General features: G+C 37.5%; 1 protein-coding gene across 11 annotated transcripts in view; it reads right to left on the bottom strand.

Moving 5' to 3' along the window:
- SOX6 (SRY-box transcription factor 6) overlaps positions 1 to 18,376 on the bottom strand; it is a 685,495-nt gene that overhangs the window by 644,578 nt on the left and 22,541 nt on the right. The gene's annotated exons all lie outside the window — the stretch shown is intronic.

The raw sequence follows: 18,376 nt of genomic DNA, 5'->3' as shown, positions 1-18,376 counted from the left end.
AAAATGTTATCGACTGGAGGAAGGAATGGCAAACCATCCTGGTATACTTGCTGTGAGAACCTCATGAACTGTATAAAAGCCCAATATATGCTTAAGACTAGTCATTTTAGTCAAAAGATTCACCAACAGAGAGAAAAATGAATCAGTAAAATAGTAACTGTGCAAATAATCAGTAAAACAATCAGTACAAAGATTTCTTTTTTAACCTATTAACCAACTGAAAATAGGACAATTAATTCCCAGACATTTATGTAACACCTATGAGGAAACTAGATAATACTTTTAACATTCAACCCAAAATCTTTTCTAGTGTCATCTATTACAAAATAGTAGGGCATATCTGCTTTTCTGATCTCGTAAAGCAATTTATTGCTTGTATTGGTCATTTAACAAATAACTAATAAATAATTAACTGACTTCTCTGTTACTGTTGTCTTGAATTGTTATTTACTTTTCTGAATATTAATGTTATATAAGAGAATTTATAAACTTCATTAGAAAACTTTAAAGAGGACCAAAATAAGTGGAGAGCTATAATATGTTCATGGGTTAGAAAATTCAGAGTTATTGTTTCCATTAAAACTGACTTATAGATTAAATGCAAACTGAATAAAAAGTCCCAATACATTTTCCTTGTAGAACTTAAGTTAATTTTAAATTTATATGGAAATTTAAAGGGGCAAAAAGTGCCAAGACACTCAATAAAAAAAATAAAAACAAGATGGCAGAATTTATTCTTCAAGATAACAGACTTATTATCAAGCAAATATAATTAGGTGTGGTGCAAGGAGAGATGAGTACTTTAAGAGAATATAATAAATAATTCTAAATTAGACCCATGCTTATATGAGAATTTGATATATGACAGAGGTAACTGCAGAGCAGTCAGGAAAGGATAGATTTTAGTAAGTTACCTGGGACAAGTGGATACCTATAAGAGGAAAAAAATACAACTACACTCCTACATCAAATAATGTCTCCAAACAATTGCAGATGGGTTAAAGGTCAGTGTAAAAGTCATTGGAGATTGGCTTCATAACCTCAGATAGGAAAAGATGTCTTAAACAACACAGGATAAGTATTAATCAAAAAAAGGAAAAGATCAATAAATATTCAACTATACTAAAATTAAGAATGTTTATCAAACAACTTCATAAAGAGAGTGAAAAACAAGCCAAGAATGGAAAAAGATATTTGCAATATGTAAATAACAAAGAATTCATATACGTTATATATATATATATGTATATATATATAATGTATATGTGTGTGTGTATATATATATATATATATAACTACAAATCATTTTTCAGAAAAGCAAACAAAAACGACAGAAAACCCAAAAGAAAATGGGCAAAACACTTGAACAGGTACTTCCCAAGAGAAGAAATCTACATGATCAATAAGTTACAAAAAGATACTTAATATCATTTATAATTAGGAATGCAAGTTAAAACTACACACCCAGGAGACAAGTAAGAATCTAGTCTGACAACACCAACTGTTGGCAAGGATATTGAGCAATGGGTACACTAATATGACTATTCATGGGAGTATAAACAATCACTTTTTAAAAGGTTAGGGTTATCTAGTAAAGATGAAAATAGGCATACCCTCTGACCCAACAATTTCACTTCAGCAAAAACAAACCCAAGAAACTTGTGCACATATACACCAAGAAGATACATGCACAAAAAATTTATAGCACCATTGTTCATAATAAGCAGCAACTGGAAACAGCCCAAATGCTCACCAACAATAGAGAGGATAAACTCTGATACTCATGCAATAAAAAGCAAATGAATGAACTAAAGGATTTCATGATGATATATGTTGAGCAAAAACTGCAACACATAAAAACAGACTCTGCATGATTTATATAATTCATAAAAACTGACAAAATCAAACTATATTTTTCAGAATTGCATTCATAGTTAGTAAAACTATAAAGCAAAGGAAATGGCTAACATTAAATACAGAATGGTGGTTACCTTAAAGGGAAAGAGTGAGGTATGATTGGGAAGGGACACAAGTGGCTTCTGGGATGATGTCAGTGCTGTTTTTGTTTTTTTTAACCTGGATGTTGGTTACATGGAATTCACCTTATAAGTACTCATTACATATACATACAATTCTATTTCATACACTTTACATGTTTACACTTTAGTTTTTAAAAAGAACAAATCTACTTCACAAAGAGTATTTGTGAATATAAATGAAGTAAGGTATGAGAAAAGCTCTTAGAAAACCACAAACAACTACACATGTACTCATTTGTTAAAGCTGGTTAAGGACTGAAGCCATTCTCATTCATAAACCAACCAAGCAATAACCTACACGATATAAAATCCCCAACCTCAAAAACACATGCTGTCATCTCAAATAAAATATGTCTTTTGTAATGTCATAAAATAGTGTTTAACATTCTTCTTTTAAAGATTCATTCCTCTGGATTAAAACATCATACTTTTTTAAAAATCCAAATAGCTCTTAAGAAAATATACTAAGCAGAGAACTATTAAAACTATAATAATTTGTTAAAGGAACTGCAATAGGAAGACTTGGGGATTTTCAAATTTAAAATAAATATATGTTCTATTTCATGTCTCCTTACAACACTCCTATTCCTATTCAGTAGGTTCTCCAAAATACTACACATCAGGTAATTATCTTTAAAAATTAAAGGGAAAATGCTAAAAATGTAAATAACTAATGCAACTAAACTTAAAAAATGAAAGGAAACAAACAAACAAAAAAAAACACCTAGCAAGAAGGAAGGAGAAAGGGAGGGAGGAAAGAACTAAAAAAGCTAATTAACTTACAACTATTAATTTTGAGTTTTAAAAACAGAAACTCACATGCAAATTCCATTTTAAAATGTACATACACAAATGTACAATATCTCACTTATTAAATTGGTAAGCAAAAGGGACATGACTAGAGAATTTTTAACTTCATTATGCTTTATAAAAAGCAATTTAAATGTGTTGCATTTCAAAATATTATTTATTAAAATACACCTTTCCTAATTTCCCTTCTTCCTATCAAAGTCTTCTTTGTCATCTATTCCATTTCTGAGAGTACTATATCTCAGCTAGTAGGAGTGGAATTTCTGAGTCATATCATAGTTACATATTTAACCTTTTGAAAACTGCTAAAATGTTCTCTAAAGTGGCTGCACCGTTTCACATAACTGCAAGCAATACACAAAGTTTCCAACTTCCATGTCTTCCAACAATATTTGTTAGTTTCAGTTTTTATGACTATAGCCATTCTGGTGGTGGTTTAGTCACTATGTTGTGCCAGACTCATGCAACCCCATGGACTGTAGCCTGCCAGGCTCCTCTGTCCATGGGATTCTCCAGACAAGAATACAGGACTGGGCTGCCATTTCCTTCTCCAGGGGATCTACCGGACCCAGGGATCGAACCCAGGTCTCCTGCATTGTAAGGAGACTCTACTGACTGAGCTACAAGGGAAGTCCATAGCCATTCTAGTATGGGAGAAATAATATTGTGATTTTGATTTACACCTCTCTAATAACAAAGAATGCTCAAACTACTGCACGATTGCACTCATCTCACACGCTAGTAAAGTAATGCTCAAAATTCTCTAGGCCAGGCTTCAGCAATACGTGAACCGAGAACTTCCAGGTGTTCAAGCTGGTTTTAGCAGAGGAACCAGAGATCAAATTGCCAACATCCGCTGGATCATCGAAAAAGCAAGAGAGTTCCAGAAAAACAACTATTTCTGCTTTATTGACTATGCCAAAGCCTTTGACTGTGTGGATCACAATAAACTGTGGGAAATTCTGAAAGAGATGGGAATACCAGACCACCTGAACTGCCTCTTGAGAAACCTATATGCAGGTCAGGAAGCAACACTTAGAAGTGGACATGGAACAACAGACTGGTTCCAAATAGGAAAAGGAGTACGTCAAGGCTGTATATTGTCACCCTGCTTATTTAACTTATATGCAGAGTACATCATGAGAAACACTGGGCTGGAAGAAGCACAAGCTGGAATCAAGACTGCCAGGAGAAATATCAATAACCTCAGCTATGCAGATGATACCACCCTTATGGCAGGAAGTGAAGAGGAGCTAAAAAGCCGCTTGATGACAGTGAAAGAAGAGAGTGAAAAAGTTGGCTTAAAGCTCAACATTCAGAAAACTAAGGTCATGGCATCTGGTCCCATCACTTCATGGGAAATAGATGGGGAAACAGTGGAAACAGTGTCAGACTTTATTTTTGGGGGCTCCAAAATCACTGCAGATGGTGATTGCAGCCATGAAATTATAGACGCTTACTCCTTGGAAGGAAAGTTATGACCAACCTAGATAGCATATTAAAAAGCAGAGACATCACTTTGCAAACAAAGGTCTGTCCAGTCAAGGCTATGGTTTTTCCAGTGGTCATGTATGGATGTGAGAGTTGGACTGTGAAGAAAGCTGAGCGCTGAAAAATTGACGCTTTTGAACTGTGGTGTTGGAGAAGACTCTTGAGAGTCCCTTGGACTGCAAGGAGATCCAACCAGTCCATCCTAAAGGAGATCAGTCCTGGGTGTTCATTGGAAGGACTGATGTTGAAGCTGAAACTCCAATACTTTGGCCACCTCATGCGAAGAGTTGACTCATTGGAAAAGACCCTGATGCTGGGAGGGATTGGCGGCAGGAGGAGAAGGGGATGACAGAGGATGGATGAGATGGCTGGATGGCATCACCGACTCGATAGACATGAGTTTGAGTAAACTCCAGGAGTTGGTGATGGACAGGGAGGCCTGGCGTGCTGCGATTCATGGGGTCGCAGAGTCAGCGACTGAACTGAACTGAACTGAATGACTAATGATCTTCAGCAACTTTTTATCTGCTTATCAGCCATTTGTAAATCTTATTTGGAAAATATTTGTTCAAATTATTTGCCATTTTAAAAAATTCCATTATTTGTTTTTTTATTGTTGAGGTGTAGGAGTTCTTTATATAGATTAAATACTAGTTACTTATCAATATATGACTTGTAAATATTTTCACCCATTCTATAGGTTGTCTTTTCACTTTCTTGATGGCTTCCTTTGATCAAAAAAGGTTTTATAATTTTGATGTAGTTCAATTTATCTTTCTTCACTTATGCTTTTGCTATCATATCTAAGAAATCATTGCCTAATCAAAGGTCATCAAAATATACACCTATGTTTAAGAGTCAGATGTGAGGTAGGGATCCCACTTAATTCTTCTGCATGGGGATATCCAGATGTCCCAGCATTATCTGTTGGAAAGACTATTATGCTCCCACTGATGTCTTGGCGCCCTTGTCAAAAATAATACTACTGTTTTTAAGATGTCAGTAATGTTTCCTTTTAACAAGAAATTTTTAATTGTGGCTACTTGTCTATGAGAACAACATGAAAAGTATATTTGGGGAATCACTACACTCAGTATTCAAACTATGCAAAGATTTTTTTCAATCTTACTTTTCACATTTTAATTTTACTACTAAGAACTACTAAGTTTATGTCCTGTAGGGCCACTCAAGATGGACAAGTTCTGACAAAATGTGGTCCACTGGAAAAGGGAATGGCAAACCATTTCAGTATTTTTGCCTTGAGAACACTATGAACTGTATGAAAAGGCAAAAAGATAGGACACTGAAAGATGAACTCCCCAGGTCACTGGGTGCCCAATATGATACTGGAGAAGAGTGGAGAAATAGCTCCAGAAAGAAAGAAGAGATGGAGCCAAAGCAAAAACAGGACCCAGTTATGGATGTGATGGTAATGGAAGTCAAGTTTGATGCTGTAAAGAGAAATACTGCATAAGAACCTGGAATGTTAGTTCCATGAATCAGGGTAAATTAGAAGTTGTCAAGCAGGAGATGGCAAGAGTAAACATCAACATTTTAGGAATCAGTGAACTAAAATGGGCTGGAATAGGTGAATGCAATTCAGATGACCATTGTATCTACTACTGTGGGCAAGAATCCCTTAGAAGAAATGGAGTAGCACTCATAGTCAACAACAAAAGAGTCCAAAATGTAGTACTTGGGTGCCATCTCAAAAATGACAGATTGATCTCTGTTCGTTTCCAAGGCAAACCATTCTGTATCACAGTAATCCAAGGCTATGCCCTGATCAGTAATGCTGAAAAAGCTGACGTTGAATGGTTCTATGAAGAACTACAAGGCCTTCTAGAACTAACACCCAAAAAAGATGTCTTTTTTATTATAGGGGACTGGAATGCAAAAGTAGGAAGTCAAGAGATACCCAAAGTAACAGGCAAATTTGGCCTTGGAGTACAAAATGAAGCAGGGAAAAGCCTAACAGAGTTTTGCCAAGAGAACGCACTGGTCATAGCAAACACCCTCTTCTAACAATACAAGAGATGACTCTACACATGGACATTACCAAATGGTCAATACCAAAATCAAATTGATTATATTCTTTGCAGCCAAAGATGGAGAAGCTCTATACAGTCAGCAAAAACAAGACCTGGAGCTGACTGTGGTTCAGATCATGAACTCCTTATTGGCAAATTCAGACTTAAATTGAAGAAAGTAGGGAAAACCACTAGACCATTTGGGTATGACCTAAGTCAACGCTTATGATTATACAGTAGAAAGATTCAAGGGATTAGGTCTGATCGACAGAGTGCCTGAAGAACTATGGACGGAGGTTTGTGACATTGTACAGGAGGCAGTGATCAAGATCGTCCCCAAGAAAAATGCAAAAAGGCAAAATGGTTGTCTGAGGAGTCTTTACAAATAGCTGAGAAAAGAAGAGAAACTAAAGGCAAAGGAGAAAAGGAAAGATATACTCATTTGAATGCAGAGTTCCAAAGAACAGCAAGGAGAGATAAGAAAGCCTTCCTCAGTGATCAATGCAAAGAAACAGAGGAAAACAATACAATAGGAAAGACTAGAGATATCTTCAAAAATTAGAGATACCAAGGGAATATTTCATGCAAAGACAGGCACAATAAAGGACAGAAATGGTATGGACTCAAAAGAAGCAGAAGATATTAAGAAGAGGCAGAAAGAATACACAGAAAAACTATACAAAAAAAGATCTTAATGACCCAGATAACCACGATGGTGTGATCACCTAGAGCCACACATCCTGGAATGAGAAGTCAAGTGGGCCTAAAGAAGTATCACTACAAACAAAGCTAGTGGAGGTGATGGAATTCCAGTTGAGCTATTTCAACTCCTAAAAGATGATGCTATGAAAGTGCTGCATTCAATATGTCAGCAAATTTGGAAAACTCAGCAGTGGCCCCAGGACTGGAAAAGGTCAGTTTTTATTCCAATCCCAAACAAAGACAATGCCAAAAAATGTTCATACTCTCACAATTGCACTCATTTCATATGCTATCAAAGTAATGCTCAAAATTCTCCAAGCCAGGCTTCAACAGTACATGAACCATGAACTTCCAGATGTTCAAGCTGGATTTAGAAAAGGCAGAGGAACCAGAGATCAAATTGCCAACATCCACCGGATCATCAAAAAAGCAAGAGAGTTCCAGAAAAACATCTACTTCTGCTTTATGACTATGCCAAAGCCTTTGACCGTGTGGATCACAACAAACTGTGGAAAATACTTCAAGAGATGGGAATACCTGACTACTGTACCCTGCCTCCTAAGAAATCTGTATGCAGGTCAAGAAACAACAGTTAGAATCAGATATGGAACCACAGACTGGTTCCATATTGGGAAAGGAATACATCAAAAGTATATATTGTCATCCTGCTTATTTAACGTATTTGCATAGTACATCATGCAAAATGCCAGGCTGGACAAAGCACAAGCTGGAATCAAGGTTGCCGGGAAAAATATCAATAACCTCAGATATGCAGATGATACCACCCTTATGGCAGAAAGTGAAGAACTAAAAAGCCTCTTGATGAAAGTGAAAGAAGAGAGTGAAAAAGCTGGCTTAAAACTCAACATTCAGAAAACAAAGATCATGGCATCCGGTCCCATCACTTCACGACAAATAGATTGGGAAACAGTGGAAACAGTGTCAGACTTTACTTTCTTGAGCTCCAAAATCACTGCATGTGGTGACTGCAACCATGAAATTAAAAGACTCTTGCTCCTTGAAAGAAAAGCTATGACCAACCTAGACAGCATATTAAAAAGCAGAGACATTACTTTGCCAACAAAGGTCTGCCTAGTGAAGGCCATGGTTTTTCCATGTATGGATGTGTGAGTTGGACTATAAAGAAAGCCGAGTGTTGGAGAAAACTCTTGAGAGTCCCTTGGACTGCAAGGAGATCCAACCAGTCCATCCTAAAGGAAATCAGTCCTGAATATTCATTGGAAGGACTGATGTTGAAGCTGAAACTCCAATATTTTGGCCACATGATGTGAAGAACTGACTCATCAGAAAAGACCCTGATGCTGGGGAAAGACTGAAGGCAGGAGGAGAAGGAGTCAACAGAGGATGAGATGGTTGGATGGCATCACCAACTTGATGGACATAGTTTGAGCAAGCTCTGGGAGTTGGTGATGGACAGGGAAGCCTGGCGTGCTGCAGTCCATGGCGTCGCAAAGGGTCGGACACGCCTGAGACTGACTGACTGACTGTCCGCCTAGTTTGGCGGCCTGAGGTGGCTGATGCCTCCTAACTGTGAAGCCCTTTCTGCGCTTCTGACTCTTCTGTAGAGTGAAGAGGTAAGTGGTGTCTGACTATTTTACCTCAAGTTGTGGGATAAAGAGGAAAGAGCAAGCTGAAAAGGGGAAACTAAGGAAGAGTTGAACATATCTGAGTAGTCACGATTTCAGTCAAAGTTTATCTTTGTTTGATTTCCATAAGGACTTATTTCAAAAATGGGCTCTACTGCTTACAAAAAGTCTGAAAGCTATAGAACCCTATGCCCCTGAGAAGAGAGGCATGGAGAAATACTATAGAAATAAAGATAAGAGATTTAAAAAATAGATTTAAGATCTGTCCTGAATAAGAAACAATGGAGAATTTTAGGAAGTAAGAGATTACAGCACAAGTATTAAGGAATATAGTTGAAGAACAAAAGTTACAGATTGAAAGGGAAGGTTTGAAGAGTAAAAAGACAAAGCCCACCTCTAAAGGGTTTTCTCTGATTTCCAAAATAGCTGATGAGAGCTTGTCTTCTTCAGAGTTTGACATCTCCCTTCAAAACAATGGAAATGTTTTGACTTAACCAAATTTGTTTGAGCTGTGAGTCTATTATCCTCAAAGCCAATGGCAACTATACATATTATTTTAAGGAATCAGTTAGCTACATTAATTTACTACCTTTAAATATATTTTTTAATATTGTCATTAGTAGATGACTGTGAATGCAAACACATAACTTGCTTGGAAATCAATTCCACTGCTTAAAAAAAAAAAAAAGATACACCTGTTGAGAATTCAAAAGATATCTTTTTTAATGCTATATTTCTTTTATTAAAATAAAATTTTTATTAAGTTATAATAAAGAGAGAGTATAGTACATTAATCTTAAATTCAGTCAGTGAAGTCAATGAATTTCTACATAAGTACTCTCTCATGTAACCACCACCCAGATTAAAATATAAAACATTCCTACTACCCAAGAAAGTTCTCACATGTCTATTCCCAATTAATAACCAAACACCAGAGATAAACACCATTCTAACTTTTATAATTGTAAAGTGGTCCTGATTTACTAAGCAGAATCACAGTACACACTCTTCTTCTATCACTTCTAATCTTTATTTAGCTCTATTTCTACCTCTTTACACTAGTTCTCTATTTTCTATGTAATGTCTGTGAGAGTCATTCATGTTGTTGCTAATATCAAAAAGTTTTTATTGCTGTTAACACTTCATTGAAAAAGTCTACCACAATTTTATTTATCCACTCTCCTACTGATAGAGAATGTATTGTTTACAATTTGTGACTATTATGAATAAAATAGTTATGAAGATGTTTTGCATGTCTTTTGGTTGATATAAGCACTCACTTCTTGGGAATATACCTAGGACTGGAAATGTTGTCATAGATAGGCATATGTTTAACTTTAGTATATAATACCAAATAATATTCAAAATCGGCTATAAAAATTTACACTCCCACCAGCAGTATGGGGCTCTCCAGGTGGCACTAGTGATAAAGAACCTGCCTGCCAATACAGGAGACATAAGAGATGTGGGTTCGATCCCAGGGTCGGGAAAATCCCCCGGAGGAGAGCAGTATCTTGCCTAGAGAATCCCATGGACAGAGGAGCCTGGCAGGCTACAGTCCACAGGGTCGCAAAGAGTCAGACATGACTAAAGTGACTTAGCACAAATGCACCAGCAGTATATTAATGAGTTTCAGTTGTCCTACATCCTCACCAACATGTGAGGCATTGTCAGTCTTCTTTATTTTATCCTACATGCTCTGTTAATTTTCTGAAACCTGGAATCTTACTAACTGTAAATCAGAGCATATACTATCCTTCTGTCTTCAAAGTATGGTCCTAGTCAGCAGCCCTGAGAGAAAGCATCAGTGACACTACCTGGAGGCTCATTAGAAATACTGAATCTCATGTCCCATCTAGACTTACTGAATCAGAACCTGAATTTTAACAAGATCCTCAGACTATCTGCATGCTTACTAAAATTTAAGAAGTACTTCTCTAGCTGATAAAGGGTATAAATTCTAGAATAGTTTAAACATCTCCTAAAATATCTCCAATAGAACCTCTATTAATGAGCAAGATATGTTCCAGTAACACATTCCTTATACAAAGTTACTTACCAAGACAATATTCTAGAATATATAACTGACATCCACAAGGAGAAGTAATCATTAGGACCAAACGTTGGTTCACAAAGAATAGGTCCAGTCATATCAACCTCTTGTTTCTTTATCAGAAGTACTTTATTGCTATATGAGTAATGCATTAGAAATGCTGTATTTAAATTTCAGGAAGCCATTTGACAGTCTCCAATATGCTTGCTATATTGTGTAAATATCTTACAGTAGGACACCATTTTAGGGGCTTTCCTAGTGGCTCAGACGGCAAAGAATCTGCCTGTAATGCAGAGGACCTGGCTTCAATCCCTGAGTCAGAAAGATCACCTAGAGAAGGGAATGCCTACACACTCCAGTATTCCTGCCTGGAGACTCCCATAGACAGAGGAGCCTAGCGGAATACATTCCATTGGGTCACAAAGAGTTTGACATGACTGAGCAACTTTCACTTTCAGGACAGTGCTTAAGATCCCAATCAAAAAATTTATTTTTTAGTTTTAATTAATATTCTATAAAACATGTTGATACATTTTCTAGTGCTTAACAAGCCTTGTGTTCCTCAAATTAGTTTATAGTATTTTATTCTCTTATTTTTATCTTTTTCATATCTGTGGTTATATTCTCTTTCTTATTCCTTATGTTTTAAAAAATCTTTGCTAAGACCTTTTGGATCTTGATTCTGTCATTTAACATATTAATTAGGGAATTCTCTGGTGGCCCAGTGCTTAGGACTGCACCTTCACTGCTGAGGGCCCAGGTTCAATCCTTGGTTGGAGATCTACGATCCTTAAAGCTGTGAGGTATGGCCCATCTCTGCTCCCAACACAAAATAAAATAAACCCCCCAAAATTTTAATAATTATTAGAAAATTTATTTGACTATGCTGGCATTTAGCATGCATTTATTCATATATCTATAAGGCTTAATTAATTAAATAAAATTCAAGAAACATTTATTTAGTGTCTTCTATAAGCTGGACAGATGCTAGAGATACAAAGGATATTTAAAGAGAATATCATGTCAACTTCATGCCAAAATACTTTTAAAATTACCAAAACTGACTTGATAAAGCATAGAAAAGATGAACAGACCAATAAAATACCATTAAGTACCTATCGTTATTAAAGGTGTGAAAACGGTATGGTTTTACAGTTAAGTTTTTTTAACTTGTAAAGAACTGACAATTCCTATGCTCTCCAATAGACAATGATGGCAACAGACAACTCCTATGCTTCCAGAGCACAAACAAAGATGGAAAGCTTCCAATTCATTTTATGAAACTGAAATGACCCTAGATAGCACAAAAATTAATGAATACAGATACACATTGACATATTATATTTAATGATATTATTCATTTATATAATCACATTCAGCAGCATGAATATATGTACATGTATAAATATAAGCTTATTTGAGGAATACAAGGCTAGTTAAGCACTAGAAAATCTATCAACATGTTTTATAGAATACTAATTAAAACTATAAAAATAAACAGATTGGGATCTAAAAATTCCTGATTTTTAGATCTAAAATCTAAAAAGATACCAGGGGATCTTCCTGACCCAGGAATTATGTTTTAATAATGTCACCTTAAGAAAATTAATTTCTAACTCTCATACAAGGACTTCCCTGGTGGCTCAGTGGTAAAGAATCTGCCTGCCAATGCTGGAGATGCTGGCTTGATCCCTGGGTCAGGAAGATCCCCTGCAGAAGGAAATTGTCAATCCACTCCAATATTCTTGCCTGGGAAATCCCTTGGACAGAAGAGCCTGGCCAGCTGCAGTGCATGGGGGTCGCAAGAGTCAGACTCAACTTAGTGACTCAACAACAAAAACAGCAACCCTCACTTATTATTGGTAGGAAAGTAAATCGATATCACCACTATGGAAAATGGTATGCAGGTTCCTCAAAAATTTAAAAATAGAACTACCATATGATCCAGCAATTCCACTCCAGAGTTTCTATCCAAAGGAAATGAACACTAATTCAAAGAGCTATATGCACCCCTATGTTCATCACAGCATTATTTACAACCACCAAGATACAGAAGCAATCTAAGTATCCGTCAATAAATAAATGAATAAAGAAGAAGTGGATTTAAATATGAAATATTAGTCATAAAAAAGAATGGAATCTTGTCATTTGTAGCAACACAGATGGATCTAGAGGGTATTATGCTAAGCAAAATAAGTCAGAGAGAAATACAAATACTATACAATTTCACTTATATATAGAATCCAAAAACCAGAACAAACAAAACAAAATAGACTCATAAATAAAGAGAACAAAGTGGTGGTTGTCAGAGGGGAGGGTATGGAGGATTGAATGAAATAAGTGAAGAGATATAAGAGTACAAACTCTAGTTATACAATAAGTAAGTCATGAGAACGTAATTTGCAGCATAGGGAATGTAGTCAGCAATACTGTCATACTTTTGTATGTTAACAGATGGTTACTAGACTTATCATGGTGATCATTTTTGTAAAGAATATAAATGCCAAACCATTATGCTGTGTACCTGAAACAAATATCACAAGTCAACTATACAACTAAAAAAAAGAAAAAGAAAATTAATTCCTGAGTCTCAGTTTCCTCATCTATTAATTGGGAATAATAATACATACCTCATAGAGTTAAGTAAGGTAAGACTAATGTTAAAGTGAGACTTAAAGGAAATACCACTTTGTACATAAAATTGTTTAATACATAAAACAAAACTTTGAAACAAATTATCCAAGCACTCTTTCATTCAATAATATCTACTGAGTGCTATTTAGGTTCCAGGCATTGTTCTAGTCACTAAAAATTAAGCAGTGAACAAACAACAAAATTCCTATCCATGTGGAGATTACATTCGAGCGGTAAAGTGGAAGCAACATCTCTACCACTGCTCCTCTCATATGGACTTGATAATCATCTACATGAAATCTGCTCTACTGAACACACTTTCAACCCTGAGATTCCATGGTATAAACTATGAGCTTATAATCTGAGGTATAAGTACTAAAAGAATACACAAAAATGCATTCCTAAATTCTAATCTATCATGAAAGGTTGATAATAACTACCATACCACTGCCATCTCCTCCAGAAACATCACTTCATGTTATTGCTACCTTCAGGGAATCCTTTTGATTTCACAGCTGCCCTCCCTGATACTGTATATCACCTATCCATTTAGATGCTGAACTCATAGAATCCTCCACTGCCTCACGACTTCCCTTTTCTTCACTGGTGCTCTCTCCACCATGGAAAGAGCACAGAGTCATTAATAGAAAGAGTTTGGCTTTCATCAGCAGATGAACTTGGGTTCAAATCCTAGTCTGCTGCCTCCACTAGGAATCTTCTGGGATCTGGAGGTCAAGCCTGCAATCTCTGGCCATGTTGGGTTGAGGCTGAGCTCCTCCCAGAGGGTGCCTCCTCAGTCCATGGGATATTGGAGCCTGGGAACAGTATAGGGAATGTAGTCAGCAATACTGTCATACAGAGGGCAACAGAAAGTTACCAACTCCATATCCCAATCTCAGCAAGCTGCCTCCACCTATAACCTTCTATGGCCTAGAAATTAGGTCTACAATCACTGTCCAAGCCAGGTTGCACCTGGGCCCTTCCAGGGGTTGTGGGGAGCCTACGGGGTCAAACTCCCAAATACCAGCTGCCACCTCTCTTTAAGTTCACCACTGATTCTTCAGTTATTGCTATGGTCAAAAATCTAGGCCCAAGAAAATTCATACCCAAACTCACTCTGTACCCAGAGTCTAGACTCACTCTGGGTACAGTCTGTAGTACTAGTCTCTATAAGTTACAAAACTCAAAAATTAAGATGTTGGACTTTCCTGCTGGTCCAGTGGTTAAGAATCCACCTGGCAATGCAGGGGACACAGGTTCGATCCCTGGTCTGGGAAGATTCTACTTGCCACAGGGCAACTAAGCCCATGCTCCACAACTACTGAGCCCACACTCCAGAACCCATGGTCTGCAGTAAGAGAAGCCCCCACAGTGAGAAGTCTGCACACCACAACAAAGAGTAGTCCCCACTTGTGGCAACTAGAGAAAGCCCTCATGCAGCAAAGAAGACCTAGTCCAGCCAAAAGTAAAATAAATAACTTAAAAAAAAAAAAAAACAGATGTTAACCTAACAGAAAAGAAATTATAGTTCAGGTAAATTTGTTGATTCGCATTTGAAGAGGTTCTCAAAGTACCTATTATTATAGAACAGTGAGGATTCTCTCTCAAAAGTACTACAGATCCACTGTGTTGGGAAAATTGTAGAATGATTTTACATTATATTCTAGTAATATTTTATCCCTTCAATAAAGTACTTGAACATAACATTCTACTTTTAGCCAGATTCTCTTTTAAAGACATTCACTTTAGTAATAGCTAATGTTTACATGGCACCTACCATGTGCCAAACCCTGTTCTAAGCACTTTTTATTTAATTATTTAATCCTAAAACAACCCTAAGAAGGTGCAGTCTTACAGATAAGGAAACTGAGGCCTAAAGAGATCAAAGTAACAGGTTCAAGGTAAAGTTAGAAAGTGGGAGATTATGCTCTCAGCTACAGTGTCACACGCTTGCTTTACCCTAAACTAATTCTCCAGCATTATACAAGTAAGAGAAATGAAATCAGAGTCAGCAAAGAATTTCAACTCTTCAGAATGCTTGACAAAGGAGGCTAAGGATAAGTTTTAAAACATAAACTTAAAGATGGAGGAAGGGGCAGGAGAACAATAAAAATTGAAGGGAGGAGAATTTTTTAAACATTTGGAACAAGAGGATGTTCAAAACATTTTCCATCTTATCTTGCCCTGAAAGTGAAAGTCGCTCAGTCATGTCCAACTCTTTGTGACCCCATGGACTATCCAGTCCATGGAATTCTCCAGGCTAGAATACTGGAGTGGGTAGCCGTTCCCTTCTCCAGGGGATCTTTTCAACCCAGGGATCGAGCCCAGGTCTCCCACATTGCAGGTGGATTCTTTACCACCTGAGCCACAAGGGAGGCCCAAGAATACTGGAATAGGTAGCCTATCCCATCTCCAGCAGACCTTCCCAACCCAGGAATTGAAACAGGGTCTCCTGCATTGCAGGCAGATTCTTTATCAGCTGAGCTCTTTAAGCCAAAAGCCAATCACCAGCGACCTTCAAAGATCTTGCTTATGAAACACGGTGCTCTCCCTTATCAGAAACAGAACCTTATAAGCAAAAGAATGCAAAAATTAATGAGTTTTCAAGTGGAAATGAATCATCTTGCTAGTCCAATGGAAAGAGAATGTGACAATTTCTCTATGGGAATGTGAACCTGATACATATACAGACAGTCCTCAACTTGCACTACCCCATGTTAACTGAAATGAGTGCATATTAGAGCCAGGTCCTCACTTTGCAAGGTTCTTCAGTACCTGAGTGCAAACCAAGACTGAGTGCAAATCCAAACTATGTAAAGCTGAGATCAGAACTATGCAAAGGGAGGATGTGGTTCTGATACAGAAGTATTCCAGTTCACACAGAGTCTGCAAAGCAAGGATTGCCTTAATAACTGAAGCTACTCAAATTCAATGTCACATAATATGTTCAGCTCCTGATTATCCTGATTATCCAAGCTCCCAGTTATCTAGCATGTAGATTATCTGAGGGAAATCTCATGACTTGCTTGTCTGTTAGAAGCAGCTGCATTATACAACAAAATACCATAGGACTTCAAACCAGGACATCTGGATTTAGATTATAGTTCTGCCACTTATGTGACCTTGGGCAAGTCATTTTCCCTCCCCAGGCCTTAATTTCAGCTCAGTTCAGTTGCTCAGTCATGTCCGACTCTTTGCGACCCCATGAACCGCACCACGCCAGGCCTCCCTGTCCATCACCAATTTCCAGAGTTCACCCAAACCCATGTCCATTGAGTCGGTGATGCCATACAACCATCTCATCCTCTGTCATACCCTTTTCCTCCTGATCTCAATCTTTCCCAGCATCAGGGTCTTTTCAAATGAGTCAGCTCTTCGCATCAGGTGGCAAAAGTATTGGAGTTTCAGCTTCAACATCAGTCCTTCCGATGAACACCCAGGACTGATCTCCTTTAAGATGGACTGGTTGGATCTCCTTGCAGTCCAAGGGACTCTCAAGAGTCTTCTCCAACACCACAGTTCAATTCTTTGGTGCTCAGCTTTCTTTATAGTCCAACTCTCACATCCATACAAGACCTTAATTTATTTTTCTGTAAAATGAGGATAATGGCAATACCTCCCAGAATTGTTTTGCAAATAAAATAGCAATCACTGACATTTATTGAGAGTTTACAATGTATCAGGCACTCTTACAAATGTATTTTGTCTATTGAAACCTCTCAAAAACTATGATACTCAGGTTATTATCTCCATCTTATGAAAGCACCCAGAAATATATGGGTGTTGCCCAATACCCATGCATCTACTTCATTATTAAATATTGCCTCCATCCATGGCAAAGAATAGGTATTGAAAAGAAAATCTGAAATCTGTTCATGTATTAGATGCTTCAAAAAACAGTTAAAGGAAGAGAATTAAATTCTTTGTGAAAGCAGGTGGAGTTCTTACTCCTAGAGATTCCTTTATCCTCCTCCTCTTGAGTGCTAGCTGCACTCTAAGATTCTGGAAGAAGTTCACTAGCAAACTTCAAAGACAGCCAACTCTGTTGGTGACAGAAACCATACTCAAAAAACTTGGCACTGTCCACTGCTGCCAGTCTGGCCAAACACATGCAATGAATTGATGGCTATATCCCAATGCCCTGCCTATCTTATCCAGCCCAACCTCCTTCACAAACACAACCCTTCAGATGCTAATACTTCCTTCCTAAAGTTCTTATTGGGCTTCCCTATTGGTTCAGCTGGTAAAGAATCTGCCTGCAATGCAGGAGACTGGAGTTCGATCCCTGGGTTGGGAAGATCCCCTAGAGAAGGGAAGTCTACCCACTCCAGTGTTCTGGAAAGCAAGAGCACTGTCCAGCATTGCACTGTGGAAATACACTCTATCAAAGTTGGAAGAGTAAAGACAAGATAGAAATATTTTACAGTTTTTGCTCACTAATCAAACCAGCATAATTCATTTCTTAGTTAGATTCTTGGCCATTTGTCAGTTTAGAAGACAGAGTGGACATGTTGTTTTGAGGCTGATATACAGAACAAGGAACTTCAGCAAAAATCCCTATAGAGGCAGCACAGAGCCCTGTCCCAGAAGGGTAGAAACAGGATATCAGAACCGAAACCTCTTTATAGATCATGAAACTTCCTATTCTACCAGTAAAGAAACTAATTCCTAGAAAGAAGTGATTTAGCCAAAGTTGCCAGAAGTTTATTGGCAGAGCTGAAACTCCCAAACTGGTTCCTTGATACTACACCAAGCTGTCCAACAAGCATATCAAGTTAGAGAAAAGAGGGAAAGGGAAAAGAGAAAGCTGAAGGCAACATTAATCCCTCATTGCTGCCTTACTCACTTTTCCCAACTTTTCCTCTGATTGTATCTAAATCCAAGGAAAGCTGAAAGTAGAAGCAACAAAGAACCCCAGGCATTCAGGGGAGTAGATGCTCCACTTGGTCCCCTCCCCGGCAACATGATATACACACTTAATTATGGAACCTCGCTGGCCTGTTCACGCCA

This window comes from Dama dama, chromosome 1 (genome assembly GCF_033118175.1).
Source record: "Dama dama isolate Ldn47 chromosome 1, ASM3311817v1, whole genome shotgun sequence".
Classification (NCBI taxonomy): Eukaryota; Metazoa; Chordata; class Mammalia; order Artiodactyla; family Cervidae; genus Dama; species Dama dama.
The sequence above is the reverse complement of the archived record's forward strand: the minus strand, read 5'-3'. Positions and strand labels throughout refer to the sequence as shown.